The sequence below is a fragment of the Impatiens glandulifera genome, chromosome 5, assembly GCF_907164915.1.
Source record: "Impatiens glandulifera chromosome 5, dImpGla2.1, whole genome shotgun sequence".
Lineage (NCBI taxonomy): Eukaryota > Viridiplantae > Streptophyta > Magnoliopsida > Ericales > Balsaminaceae > Impatiens > Impatiens glandulifera.
In genome coordinates, this window is record NC_061866.1 from 21,071,085 (window position 1) to 21,086,297 (window position 15,213).

Here is a 15,213-nt window from a genome sequence, read left to right on the forward strand (position 1 = left end):
TATTCAAAAATTTCAGAACATTTCATTTCAACCGCCCGACTCTCTCTCTATCTCTAACCCATTGTCTCTTCACTGAATCTTGTCAAGGCCGATCATTTCTGCTTTCTTCTCGTTCGTCATTAAGGTTGGTTCATTCTTCTCCCTGCCGATCATTTTCTGCTTTTTTGTTTATGAGTTTCGGTTTTTGTATGTTAAGGGTAAATGCATGTTAAGTGTTTCTTGTCTGTTTCCTTGTTTTTATTAGTTTATGAAACATATGGTCCATTTTTGCTGTCTTCTGTTCAGTATATTTTTTCGCTATTAGGGTTTCGCTAGGTACCTCCCGATTCGTTAAGTACCTCTCGATTCGCTAAGTACCTAGTGATTCGCTAAATACCTAGTGGTGGCCGATCATTTTCTGGTTTTTTATTTATGTATTTTGGTTTTTGCATGTTAAGTTTTAGTGTTTGTTTTAGATTTTTTGTTCAGGGTTTTTACATGTTAAGTTTTAGTGTTTGTTTCTGATTAGTTATGTATGGTTAATGCTGTCTTATGTTTAGTTAATGGTTTCGCTAGGTACCTCTCGATTCGCTAGGTACCTCCCGATTCGCTAAGTACCTAGCGATTCGCTAAGTACTTAGCGATTCGCTAAGTACTTATGGTGTATGTGTTTGTTCTTACATTTTTGATGATGTTGTTCCTTTTGTAGATGGTAGAAACAACAGTTACTGAGTTTCCTGGCCGGATTTCGTGGAAAAGTGCCCTCACCCTGAAGAAGATTGTTAATAAGTTCGAGGAAATGGATCTTTTGGAGAGTGTTTATAATACCCAGTTCAGATAATTATTCACAGCCCTAGTCTTGTAGTTCTCAGGAACTATTGTACATCATATGTTGATGAGGAGGGTAAGCTCAAACTCCAAGGAGATAACTTTCATGGTGAATGGGCAAAACCTTATATTTGGTATGAAGGAGTATGCGTTGGTTACCGCCCTAGGTTTCGACATTTTTCCTGAGTTGGACCAAGAAAAATTGCGTGGTTGTCCACCTCTATCGGTAAAATATTTTAAAGGGAGCATGAGTGTGAAAATGTGCGAGTTGGAGAAAGCTTTTTTCAAATGCAAAGACAAGGAGGTTGCATTCAAGATGGGGCTTGTATGCCTGATTTGCCAGTACCTATTCACATTTGACCCAAAAAGAGTTATATTTCCAAAAATACTAAACATGGTGGAAGACAAGGACACTTTTCTCCAATATCTATGGGGGAAGGTCACCTTTAGAGCCACCCTCAAGGGTTTAAAGAAGAACATGAAACATCTCAGTAGCTCATATTTTGATAAGAAGGAGAAGGCCAAAGATCCTTATGCTCCTTTTGCATATAACATATATGGGTTCGCACTGGCACTTCAAGTCTGGACGTATGAGGTCATCCAAAACTTTATCCCTAAATTCGCCAGAAAGAATCAGATTAATGACCCTCTACGCCCAAGGTAGTTACTCTATCATTCCAACAGGAAAAACACCTCGATCGAGGTAAAGTCTTCCCTAGAGACCACGGATGTGACTGAGATGGAAGAGTCCTCCATGGAGAAGAAGTTATACAGTGGTGAGGAATTTGAACAAATCAACGAGACAAGTGATGATTTTTTTGAGGGATTTACTGATGGGAAGGTAATAAAAGATGATTTTGATGAAGATGAAGAAAGTGAACATGAAGAATGTACTCCCAATCCCCCCAAACCTACCACCAGGAAGAGAAAGGCTGAAGCTACTCTTAAAGAAGCAGTCAACTTGAGGAAGAAGCTTGCTTATGAATCGATTCCGGCCCGCATTCTTACTCCCCCCTCCGCGACCTCAAATCCTCGGGCTGAGACACCTCCTCCTCGGGCTGAGAAACCTTCTCCTCGGGCTCTAACACCTTCTGTTGGATGTAAATGTAATGAGATGAAAGAGGAGCTGAAAATAGAGTTGAAAGAGGAGCTGAAAGAGCTGAAAACAGAGCTCATCAAAGAGCTGAAAATCACAATCAAAGAAACTCAACAAACTCACCTTGAGTCGTTCAAGAAGATGGTTTTTAGTATGTCCCAACAATTGTTAGATAAATCCAACAAAAAGATGTCCATATTATTAACCAGATTAGATGATATGAAGGAGAATATAAAGAAGAAGAAGAGCAAGAAGAAGGATTCTAAGAAGGATGTGAAGGTCGAAGAGGAGAAGACTACTGAGGTATGGAGATATTGAATTTTGCACTTTACATTTCATTTCGCTAAGTACATATCTGATCTGACCAGTACCTATTTTACAGGTTAAGGGTTCTAAGAAGGATGTCGAAGAGGAGAAGAGCAACGTTGAATAGAAGGAGGAGAATAACAAGGTTGAACAGAAGGAGGAGAATACAGAGGTAAGAGTTTCGCCAAGTACTCATCGTTTCGCCAAGTACTCATCGTTTCGCTAAGTACTCATCATTTCGCTAAGTACTCAGCGTTTCGCTAAGTACTCATCGTCTCGCTAAGTACTCATCGTCTCGCTAAGTCTCGCTAGCTAAGTTCATTTCTGACCCTGATCAGAATGTTGCTATTTTGTAGGAGATGATAGCGATGCAGGGGACTGTGGGGGACGATGAGAAGGTCGATGATGTAAAGAAAAATGTGGCTGTGGGGGATGATGAGAAGTTGAATGATGTAAAGAAAGATGTGGCTGTGGGGGATGATGACAAGTTGAATGATGTAAAGAAAGATGATGTGGATGTGGGGGATGATGTTGCTAAGGTGGAGGATGATGAGAAGGTGGATGATGATGAGAAGATGGAGGATGATGTAAGGGTGGAGGACGATGAGAAGCTGGATGGTGTGGCTAAGGTGGATGATGATCTGAAAGTGAAAATGAAGGATCTGAAAGTGAAGGTAAAGGATGAGGAGAGTGTGGGTGTGGATGTGGAGGATATGCAACAAGGAATTCAGAATAAGAAGGTTGAAGATGAAAATGATGATTTCCAGTTATACAATACTCCTCCTAAAGCGAAATTTGGGAGGAGAGTGAGAAAGCCGAAAAAAGATGAATCGTACACCAACCCTTTTTTGTCAAAAATTCCAAAGACAAATGATCCGATGAAAATAAACCCCCTTCAAAAATTTGAAGATGAGCTGCTGGATAAAGTAAAAGAGTGGTTGGATGATCCAAAAACAAATGATGCGAAAAAGGATGTATCGACTTGCGCAGTGGGGAAGGATATGTTTGTTAGAGTTATAACAAGGTTGACATGGCTTGAAAATACTGTAAGTCGTGCAATTCATTATTAATGTACCTAGCGAATCGCGAAGTACCCAGCGATCCGCGAATTACCTAGCGAATCGCGAAGTACCTAGCGATTCACGAAGTACCTAGCGAATCGCGAAGTACGTTTCAATGTTGTTTGACATATACTTAATGTATTCCCATTGTGCAGGAAATGGATGCATTCTGCTACCTTTTGCGAAAAAGGATTGCAAATATCCCAAGACGTATAAAAAGTGTAAAGTAGCAATAGGGGACTGCCATTTGACCGATAGAATCAGGCGAGAGTACAAGAAATTCAGTAAAGATATTGCAAATTATCCAGTCGATGAATTGAAAGACTACTACATGGGTGCACCTCATAGAAACATGCCTGAATGGTCAGAAATCGACGATATTTACTTGCTCGTCAATATAAACCAGAAGCATTGGATTCTGTGTGTTGCACGTCTTCAGAAGTATCGAATTGACGTCTATGACTGCGATGCATATCTTTATAAGAACCTGGATCCTTTTTTGAAACCGTTGTGCGAGATGATTCCACACGTTTTTGCACACTCAATAACTGACGGTGAGAGGATTAGGTATCCTCACTTCAACTTCACAGACCCCATTAAACCCATGACATGCAAAAGGTTCCGACACCCCAAAGTCAAAACCATAGTAGCGAAGATAAGGGAGGTCCCAAGAGAATCCGAAAGTGGGGACTGCGGTGTATTCACATTGATGTACATGGAATATCTGACTGCTAACCTAGGAGTGCAGAATGTGACATCAGATAACATGGGGTTCTTTAGACAGAAGATGGCGGTTAGGTTATTCCATCAAGTTATCGAACCTTAGTGCAGAACATGGATTATTGTAATGAAATTGTAAAATGTATATTCTTAACTTTGGTGAAATGTTAAAATATTAGGAGTTAATATTGGTTCATATTTGTGCATTTCGTTTCGCTAATTACTTGAATATAACCTTTGAAGTTGTACAAACAAGTGTTAACTTTTGAAAAATGTAAAAACAAGTGTTAACTTTTGAAAAATGTAAAAACAAGTGTTAACTTTTGAAAAATGTAAAAACAAGTGTTAACTTTGGTGCATTTCGTTTCGCTAGGTACTTAGCGATTCGCTAGGTACTTCGCGAATCTCTAGGTACTTCACGAATCGATAAGTGCTTTCCAAACAAACTGAATGAACATCAAATACAACAACTTATCCCAAACAACCTGAATGTGAACAACACATACTTCAACTGACTAGTACCACCATAATTAACAACATATATTACAACCACAATAATCTTTCAAGCAAAGTACCACCACAATCAATCAATCTAAAGGCTCATAATGTTGAGATGATGGTTGTTGAGAAGATGACTCATGATGCTTAGATGATGATGCTCTTGCAGTAGATGGTGCAGGAATCACTGCTTTGCATGTTGCCCTATTATGTCCTAGTCCAGCACATGAGCTGCATCGTCTCGGGACCTTACGGACCTCACCATGGGATGACCTACGCTTTGTTTGTGGCCGGCCTTTCTTAACCTTGACATTTGGTTTAAGACACGAACGTTTCTTGATATGTTCTGGAACATCCCAATTTTCTTCATCACCAGGAGGATGACATGTCTCCGCATATGAATTTATCCAACATTCAATTGTGTAATACCTGTGTGCATGGTTTAACAAATATAACGATTGATCAATTGGTTAAACAAATTGAACATATGAGCTAAATAATACCTTGAACAGAAGTCATAAGAAACCAAATTCTGACTACGGGCAGTAGCCATTGCATGCGTACAAGGAAGACCCGAAACTTCAAATACTCTACAAGTGCAGTTCATGTCTTTCAAATTGACTTTGAAATGAGACTGATTGTCATGCACATAAAACTCGAATTAGTTAAGCGATTGGACTGTATAGAATCTGGTCTTCTCGAATCCCTCACGTAACACCTTCTCATAATTTGGAGATAAAACTTCTTCGTGATTTGACGCTCTTTCTCTTCTACCGTTAAACCAATGTTGTATTGTGAATCTTAAATACTCAGTCATTTCTGAAATGGGATACTTTCTGACTTCCCTGCTCTGACTATTGAAACTCTCAGCATAATTGCTTGTGAGTTGATTGTATCGTTTACCGGGAAAAAATACTCTACTCCATCTTTGAAACCCAATTTCTTCCAAATAGGAAGCAATCCTATGATCTTTAATCTTAATCTTTTCAAAAACCGATTAAATTCATGGACAGTGTATGCCCTATAAGCCGAATCAAACTCCACATGACACTTATCACTTTTGAATTTGGCCACAATATTCGTTTTTATGTGATATGTGCACGCACCGTGGTCTGCTTCTGGAAAAACAGTAGACAAGGAATTGGCGATGCTTGGGTGTCTGTCGGATACGAAGACGAGATCATCAACTAATCCAATTGCGTCTCTCAGTTTTTGCATAAAATAAGTCCAGGAGTTATTATTCTCTGAATCAACAACGCCGAATGCGACAAGATATAGTTGCTCATTCGCATCCAATGCAATAGCCACCAATAATTGACCACCCACCTCGTGCTTAAGAAAACTAGCATCAACACATAATACAGGACGGCAAAAGGATTTGAAACCCCTAATTGAGAGGCCTAGGGACATGAACATATACTTGAAGTGGCCGAGCTCGTCTGTCTGAATGTCAGTTATGGTACCAGGATTACACTTCTCCAACATGTAAAGGTATGATGGCAGTATTCCATAGGAATCCTCTACCGTTCCTCGCACCGCTATTAAAGCATTTCCCTTGCCCTCCATGCCTTATTATAAGTCAAAAATATCCCATAAGTTGACTGCATGTCTTCAATTATTTTCTTAGGCAAGTGATTATGGTGATGGTCCATGTACTTTCTCTTCACGCACTGCCCAATAACCCATGCTGGTGTTTGCATTTTTTTCTTGGGCCTCGACAAAACTGAGCATGAGTGTTGTTGCTCAAATTTCCGGATCTCAAACATCTCAGAAAACTTACCTTTCACAGTCCGCAAGCTCCACTTGCATGTCTCATCCAAACATTTGAGTTCCCAAAGATGTTTTCTTGACTTCTCCACTTTGAATTCAAAATGATTGGTCATTGCATATTTATATAGAGCAAGTTGAAGTTCTTTTTTATTTTCAAACAACGAACCGACTTCTAATATGGTTTCACTAGTTAATGCCATCGCAAATGAGGGGTCTGGCGGTGATGTGTCTGTCGGGTCTGTCGATGGTGTACCCATTGAAGATCGTCTTTCACTAGATGGTGTACCCATTGATGATCTTCTTGCACTAGATGGTGTACCCATTGATGCCTTTCTTACACTAGTTGGTGTACCCAATGATTATCTTCTTGCACTTGGTTGTATAGGTATTGATGCTTTTTCACCAGTATTAACATGCAAGTCCTGAGTAAGTGGGATGTGAGGCAAAGAGCTTTCTCCGGCTTCATTTTGACTTTCAACAAAGAATTCCGAGGGTACAACGGGTGGTACAAATTTTTGAGTAAGTTGTGGTGGTAATATACTTTCTTGAGTTGGGTATGTAAGTAGTGGTATCTTTTCTTTAGTAAATGCTGACTTCTCTACTACAGATACACACAATGGTGACACGGTTCGACACAAAATCAAGCGTGATAAATATGTGTTCAAATCCCCATCATTATCAATAAAAACAGGTTTTGGATTTCTGATATTCGAAATATCATACTTGACTTGGAGCACTAAATCGTATGTAGATTTCTACACATTAAGTCTATCGTAGAGTATATCAAGTAATTCAGCATAATGAGTACTTTGGGGTAGATCAAATGTTTTGATTGAAGATGCATCAAAATACAGTATTCCATCAGCATCAAGTTTCCACTCTCCATTATAGAAAATGAAAACTTAGCTGCAATAAAAAATATGATTTGATTTAGAAACGGATAATTAATACTTCGCGAATCGCTAGGCTCTTAGCGAAACGGGAAGGCCTTCGCGAAACGTTAGGCACTTAGCGAAACGGAAAGGCCTTCGCGAATCGCTAAGCACTTAGGGAAACGGGAAACAAACCCTAAACAATCGAAGAAACCGAACATCAATAAAACATGCTTACAATAAACGTACCAATTGGAACAGTGCTCGTGCTCGTCGTGGAGCTCATAGTGGATTTCGACCCGTCGCCGCCGAGATCGCTGCCGCCCGAGTTTAGAGAGAAGGAGGAGAAGAGCGGGAAGAGAGAGAAGGAGAAGAAAAGAAATGAAAAAAATGAGAGAGGTTATATTAAATAGTAAGGGTAATCTGGACATTTCACATATTGTCACTTCGCGAAACGCTAAGTCACTTAGCGTTTCGCGACAAGGGCAATTTCGTCCAAAAATAATAAAAAGACCACGAGCGCACAAAAATTATCAACTCACCATCAGATTAAATAACCTCATCTTTGAGGTTATTTAATCAAATTTCCCATGCATACAGGTACACAGTTGTTAGTCTACTATGTGCAATAATTAATATGGAAAATTATATAGTCTTGTGTTCCCAAGAAAGACATTGTTCATAACATAACCTCTTAATTTTCTATTTTCTTAATTAAATTAATTATTTACTTTTTTTAATTATTAAAAATAAGAAAAACTTACTTTATATATTGTTTCATTCCTAATTTAAAAAAAAAAAAATCTAAGTCCATTCTAACTTAATTAATAATTTTATATTTTGACTTGAGTTTATTTTTAAACGGTTATTTCTTTCAATATAACATAAAATAGTAAATTAAATAAAAAGATGAAGAATAAATATTTTGTATTAGAGAATTCTAAACTTTTGCGGTTGCCCGATATATATAGATTAATTCAGATCTTCTACTACCGATTGTCGTGTTCCCCTATTGCGGACCAATCAAATTGCAGCATTATTATTATAATAATAAATCAATCTGGGTAGGAGACGGAGGGAGGAAGAATTCGGAATCCGGGTTTCATTCCGGGTTCACACCAGACGCCGTTAACGGAAGGGCCTGTTAACGCCAGTAAATAATATAATATTCATATGAAACCCGGATAAGATATCTTCGCTCCGGACACCGTGTCAGAGGGAAGGGTGAGAAGCGATGGGAGCGAAGATTTCCACGCCCAGGAGCCCTGACCCTCATGTAAACCCCCCATACCCACCCATGAGAAGACCGCTTGCTTTTCATGTAAGTTAACTTACCCGTCTATGTAAAGACCAAAATTATAGGGATTTTATATTTCCGTTTATTAAATATTAATTCAATGAATTAAAAATTACATGCAGCAACGAACAAATATTCGCTTCAATTACTTCACTCTAATTTTTTTTTTGTTTTTTTATTTAATTTTTTTTGGGGGGAAAAGCCCAGGAGCGAAGACTTATTCACTTCAATTAATTTTAATAAAAACCTCATGTAAACCCCCCAACCCACCCATGAGAAGATCGCTTGTCTATCATGTAAATACACTTACCCGTGTATGTAAAGACCAAAATTGACATTAATTTTATATTTTCATTCTTTAAATATTAATTCAATTTTATTAAAAATCACAGGCAGCATTGTTCGCCAAGACCATGTTCCATGTATACCCCTTCGCCCAGATTCAATGGAATGAATAGACGCCTTGTGAGATAATATTTGTTCGCCAAGACCATGTTCCATGTAAAACGGATTGAATAGTCGTTTTTTCGAGAGAACAATTATTCGCCCCTAGTCCAGGTGTCCTGTGAAATAGAATGAATAGTCGCTTTTCAAAAGAAGACATGTTCGCCCAGGTTCCATAAATATATATACACCCTAATATGATTATTTTATAATCATTTCCGCCCGATTCATCTCTCTCTCTTCCTGCCTCCTTTCATGGCGATTCGCAACCGGCTCCCCGTCACCAGACCAGAAGCAACATCTTCACGTCTCCACAATGGTCTGTACTCCTGAATAGTAACTTTTCATATTTAGGATTATGAAACCACTCAACTAGATTATGTTATGTGATGTTGTTGTCTCGTTAATCTTTAGGTAACCCTACTCTCAAAATGTCACGTTCAATGAAAATCCATCGTATTTAGGAAAACTTACCTAGTGTTAGGATTTAGGATATTATTTCTATGAAACCCTAGTAAATACTAACAAAGACTGTTTTTTTTCATGCATGTCCAGGCAACCGCAACAACATCCGTCCAAAACTTTGGCAAAGACTAGATTTTATGCCCAAATCAATTAACAAGTGAAGATATAGTACTATTCTTCACATATATCCCTTTTTTTCCATATTTTTTAAGTTTTCATCCTGTTTATTTTAAATATTTATGATTGTTCTTAAAAAGAATTTGATGCAATAATATGCTAACACATGTGGTGCCACAGTGACAATGAGGTGGCGAGACAATGTGACCCACGTCATAGCATCCACCGATGCTAATGGTGGATGCGGTCGCACTATCAAAGTATTGAAGGCAATATTGAACGGGAGTTGGGTCCTTACCATTGATTGTGAGACTCTATTATTCTTAACTCTTTACGCTTAACTCAATATTCATTTTCACATATATAAAACTAAAAATACCAATTGCTTTTGTACAGGGATAAAATCATCAATCAGATTTAACTGTTACGTGGACGAGGAACCGTACGAGGTGCAGCGAGATAATCATGGGACTGTGGGCGGTCCAAGAGCTGGCAGAATGCGGTATTTGAACAATGTAAGTTTTGTCTTATTCCTACTCCTCCTCCATATGATATTCAATTCTCCATGATTACTAAAAATGTTTTGTATTTTCTTTCAGCTGCCGAAACTGTTCGACAGTTACACATTTATATTTGCAGGGGAATTCATCCCGGCTTACAAACTGGATCTTATAGGGTTTGTAATTGCTGGAGGAGGTACGACTAAAGAAATGGAGAATCCATTTGTTGAGCCCGAGGATGACAAAACTATAGTTGTATACGACAAGTCTCGGCACGATGTTAATGAACTTGTTTGGGTGTTTGAGGCAGTGAATCCTTTGACGACATATTTGGATGTATTTGGTGTTCCTCACACAAGCTTGCTTGAATCCATTGCTGCTTGTGATTTGCAGCCTTTGTTTACATAGACATGTCTTGGTTGAATTTGTTACTGAATATTTGAATATTTTGCATTCTTGAATTTGTTAATGTTATTTTTGATTTCAGATTTCTCTTTTTGTTCTTAGAATTGTGTTTTTTTAAAACAGCAGCATTATATTAAACGAAATCTTGAAACATGAAATAATGTATAACTTGAAGTATAAATTTTTATTCATTTATTAATACATAGCAATCTATGTAACTTAATCGCCCTAATGTGATAAATAATTAATATGTTTTAAAACAATTGTCAAAATAATATTTCTAAAACAATTGTCAAAATAATATTGTGAAGCAATCTTCGCTTTCTGATTGATTGATTGATTTATTAATATTAATTCATAATAATTTTAGTCATTTAATTATTAAAATGAAATATTTTTTTATCAAGTCACCTCACCGCCACCTAACACCTGCCACCTTTTCATTAAATGCTGCATGGCAGCAAGCCATGCTGCTAAGCTAGACAAAGTTTGTACTGTTTTCTCTCTCACCTGTACGACCATTTCTTCGCCGGAGTGATACTCCATTGTCTACCATCGATCTCTCCTTCGCCGGAGAGTTCATTATAATATCAATCCATCTTCCTAAATTAAAATGGTATGTTTTTGAATGTCATCTACCTTCCTTACTTTTCGTCCCAACCTTTTTTTATGTTTTTTGAATACTTGACATGAAATGTTCTGTTCTTGTTGATTATCAGGAAGGAACACATATGAGCGTGAATGATATGAACGAGAATGATATTAATGATTTAAGGTATATTGTTTAACTTCTCTAATTTTTTTCGTTCATATGTAAGCGAAGATCTCTTCACTAAGAGCATTTTTTATAATAACTTATAACGCGAAACTCTCTTCGCCTAATACTACAATGTGATTAATGTTGAAGTGAAGCGCTCTTCGCTTATATTGCCTTCATTTTACAATCATCTACAAGTTTTGGTTAGTTGAAGCTTTATTTTCCACGTGTTCTCAAATTGAACAACGAATCTGCTAGTTGTCGTCGTCAATTGAATTTCAATGAAAACGGCCAACCTTTGGAGGACATCGAAGCCAACTTAATTCCACATTTAGGTAGGGAATTTGAAAGTGAAGAATAAGGCTACGTATTCTACTTAGCATACGCTAAACTAATAGGATTTGGTATAAGGCGCAGTTCAAAACATGTTGACAACGATGGTAAAATACTAGATAGAGTTTTTTATTGTAGTGCACAGGGTGAATGGGTAAAAGACAAACGTGATGTCTATGTGAGACGTAGCCGTTCTTTGACGAGGTTCGGTTGTGAAGTGAAATTGAGGATAAAGAGGGCAGACAATGGAAAGTTCAAAGTGGTAAATTTTATTAGTGAGCATTGTCATCCTCTTGCAAGTCCAAAGAAAACTCACCTGTATAGATGCCATAGGAATATTTCTGCAGTTGCAGGCTTACATATTGAGATGGTCACTAACGTGGGAATTCCTCCTAAGTCATCACATGCTCTAATGTCTAAATAAATCGGTGGAAGGGAGAATCTAGGTTTTCTTCCTGAGGATTACAAAAATTACCTGCGAACGAAAAGAACCAGAGAGCGTAATTTTGGGGAAACAGGGGATGTATTAGAGTATTTGCAGAAAAACAATCAAATGATCCTGGTTTTTATAATGCTTTTCAACTTGATGTGGACGATTTGATAACGAATATTTTTTGGTGTGATTCCAACATGCGGTCCGATTATTCATACTTTGGAGACGTTGTCAGTTTTGACACCACCTACAAGAAGAATAAGGAAGGTCATCCAGTTGCGCTTTTCGTAGGTGTGAATCATCACAAACAATCAATTATTTTTGGTGCAGCTCTATTATACGATGAAACTGCGATGACTTTTGAATGGTTGTTTGAGACTTTCACCAAAGCTATGCGTGGGAAAAAACCAAAAACCATTCTTACAGAGCAAGACGCGGCCATGGCTAAGGCCTTGTCGTCTACATGGCCCGAAACAAATCATCGTCTATGTATTTGGCACATATTTCAAAATGCAGCCATACATCTTAGCTCCGTGTTCCATAATTTCAGAGAATTTTCGAAGGATTTTTCTTCGTGTATATATGATTTTGAAGAAGAGATAGAGTTTGTTGAAGCTTGGAATCAAATGTTGACAAACTACGGGCTTGAAAACAACGACTGGTTGAAACGTATGTTTTGCATTAGGCAAAAGTGGGCATTAGTCTATGGACGACAAATTTTTTGTGCTGATATGACGACAATACAGAGAAGTGAGAGTATGAACAGTTTGTTGAAAAGGTACTGCTCCTACAAACACAAGTTTTTAGAATTTTTCAAACACTTTGAAAGAATAATCGACGAAAGAAGATATGATGTGTTGAAGGCTGATTTCAAATCAATTACCAGCCAACCAAGTCTGAACTATCCAGTTTTGATCTTAAAGGATGCCTGCAAAGTTTACACCCCAGAGGTATTTAAGTGCTTTGAACAACAATGGTTTATGTCGCATGATTGTGGTGTAGAAATGTTAGAGGATGTCGACACACACAGAAAATATAAGGTAACACCCCACACTAGGAGATGCTCTCATACAACAGTTCATAAGAATGATGATAAGAATATTGAGTGTAGCTGCTGTAAGTTTGAATTTGGAGGGATTTTGTGTGCTCACATCCTAAAGATTTTCACTACGATTGACATGTTGAAGATTCCTGGACACGCCAAATGTACTCGTCTATGTTTGTCTTATTGAGAAATCCATGTTGGAGGGTAAACAAAACAGCGCCAAACATTGTACCTCCAAAGAAGCTGTGGCAAATTTCGAATGCTCTATGAGGATCTACATTGACAGGCAAAATCATGAGTGCAAGACTACCACACCTAAGGATTGAAGCAAAGTCCTCTATCGTCGGGCATATGTGCATTTCCCCAATAACAAAAGAACGAGAGTCCGTATTCCATCTGCTTTGCATGTGGGCCATCAGTCCGTCGTGAACGTTTATTCGTAAAAGAGGTAGAATCTCATCTACATGATAGACACTAAAAGGGAGAGGGTCATCGTTGATCAGACTTAAGTATCGCTCCAGCTATTGCTGCGATAAAACCAGCATGTCTGGTTCCATCTCTACCTCCATCTTATGAGTATTACACTAAATTACTGAAGAGAACGAATCTAGTGTAGACACCGGTAGAGAGAGATTTGTGAAGGACATAGTCAAAATAGAAAGAGAGGTGAGAGTGAGAGTGAGAGTGGAGTGTGAGAGTGAGAGTGAGGGTGTGAGAGTGGAGTGTGAGAGTAAGAGTGAGGGTGTGAGAGTGATGATGTTTATCAGCAGTAGTTGAAGTAATAAATGATTTTTAATTCATGAATTCATATCCTTACATAACTCCTGTAGGGGCATTACATGTTGTGAAGATATCTTCGTTTAGGAAGTTGCAAACATATAGTGAAGAAGATATCTTCATCTCTGATTTTCAAAATATGGCTTGTACCAAAAAAAACATAAGAAGATATTTTCGTTTAGGAATTTGAAAATTTATAGTTAAGAGGATATCTTCGTTTAGGAATTTGCAAACATATAGTGAAGAAGATATCTTCGTCTCTGATTTTCAAAATATGGCTTGTACCAAAAAAAAAACATAAGAAGATATCTTCGTTTATGAATTTGAAAATATATAGTTAAGAATATGGGCACAAGAAGACATAAGAAGATATTTTTGTTTTATTTTTTGAAAGCATATAGTTCAGAAGATATCTTCGTTTCTGATTTTAAAAATATGAGCACAAGAAGACATAAGAAGATATCTTCGTTTATGAACTTAAAAACATGTAGTTAAGAATATATCTTCGTTTAAGAATTTTAAAATAGAGAGTTACAAAAATAACATCGTTTATGATTTTAAAAATATGGGTACAAGAAGACATATCAAACATAAATACATTATGAGTTATAATTCCATAAAGTATATTAGTACACCAATGTCAATTGACATATCAAACATAAATACATTATAAGTTATAATTCCATAAAGTACATTAGTACACCAATGGCAATTGACCTGTGTAAACATAAGAATTACTGTACAAGTATAATTCCGTATAACACATACAGATCTCTAATATCTTGATCTAATTGTAGTCTTTAACTTAAACCTATTGACATTGTGCTCAGACATAAGAATTCTGTATAAATATTTTATCCTCAATGTACTCAAAGCTTCTTCGGCCTTCAAAAGAACAAGAGAAAGTATAAGAACATCTAAAATTGTTAAATGTCATAGACTAACATATGGTATAACACTTACATTATTGTCGTTGATGTCAATAGCCCAATCCTTCAACGCTCCTCTATATGTTTCCATATGTCTCATTAAATATACACCACAGTCTTTCTTGTTTGTTTGGTCTTGCCAAGCCAGCTTTGGAGCCGTTAACCTGTATTTTTTAACCTTTGCAGCAATTCTTTCTATGCCTTGCATTTCCAAGAAAGTCACAAAACTATCGACTTGTTTCCTCAAAGTGACATACTTTTCCATAATTTTCATTCTATGCGGACGACCGGAGTTGTCTAGAACAATGATTTTGGAGTCTTTAATATTTACACATACAAGAAAGAAATGTATGGAAAAGACGACAGGTAGGAATATCTGTAAAAAGAACACAAACATTTATTATTTTATTGCATACTCGTTACTTGGAATTGAGGGATATGTACATACCAGGTCAGCGAAGATGAGGTCTTCTTTTGTGAAATGGTAGTTTCTCATGTCTTCTTCAAGAACTTGGCAAAATAAGGTGGAATCATGCTGCAGACTAACCTGCAAAATAAGGGTGGAGCCTCAAAGTCACGAA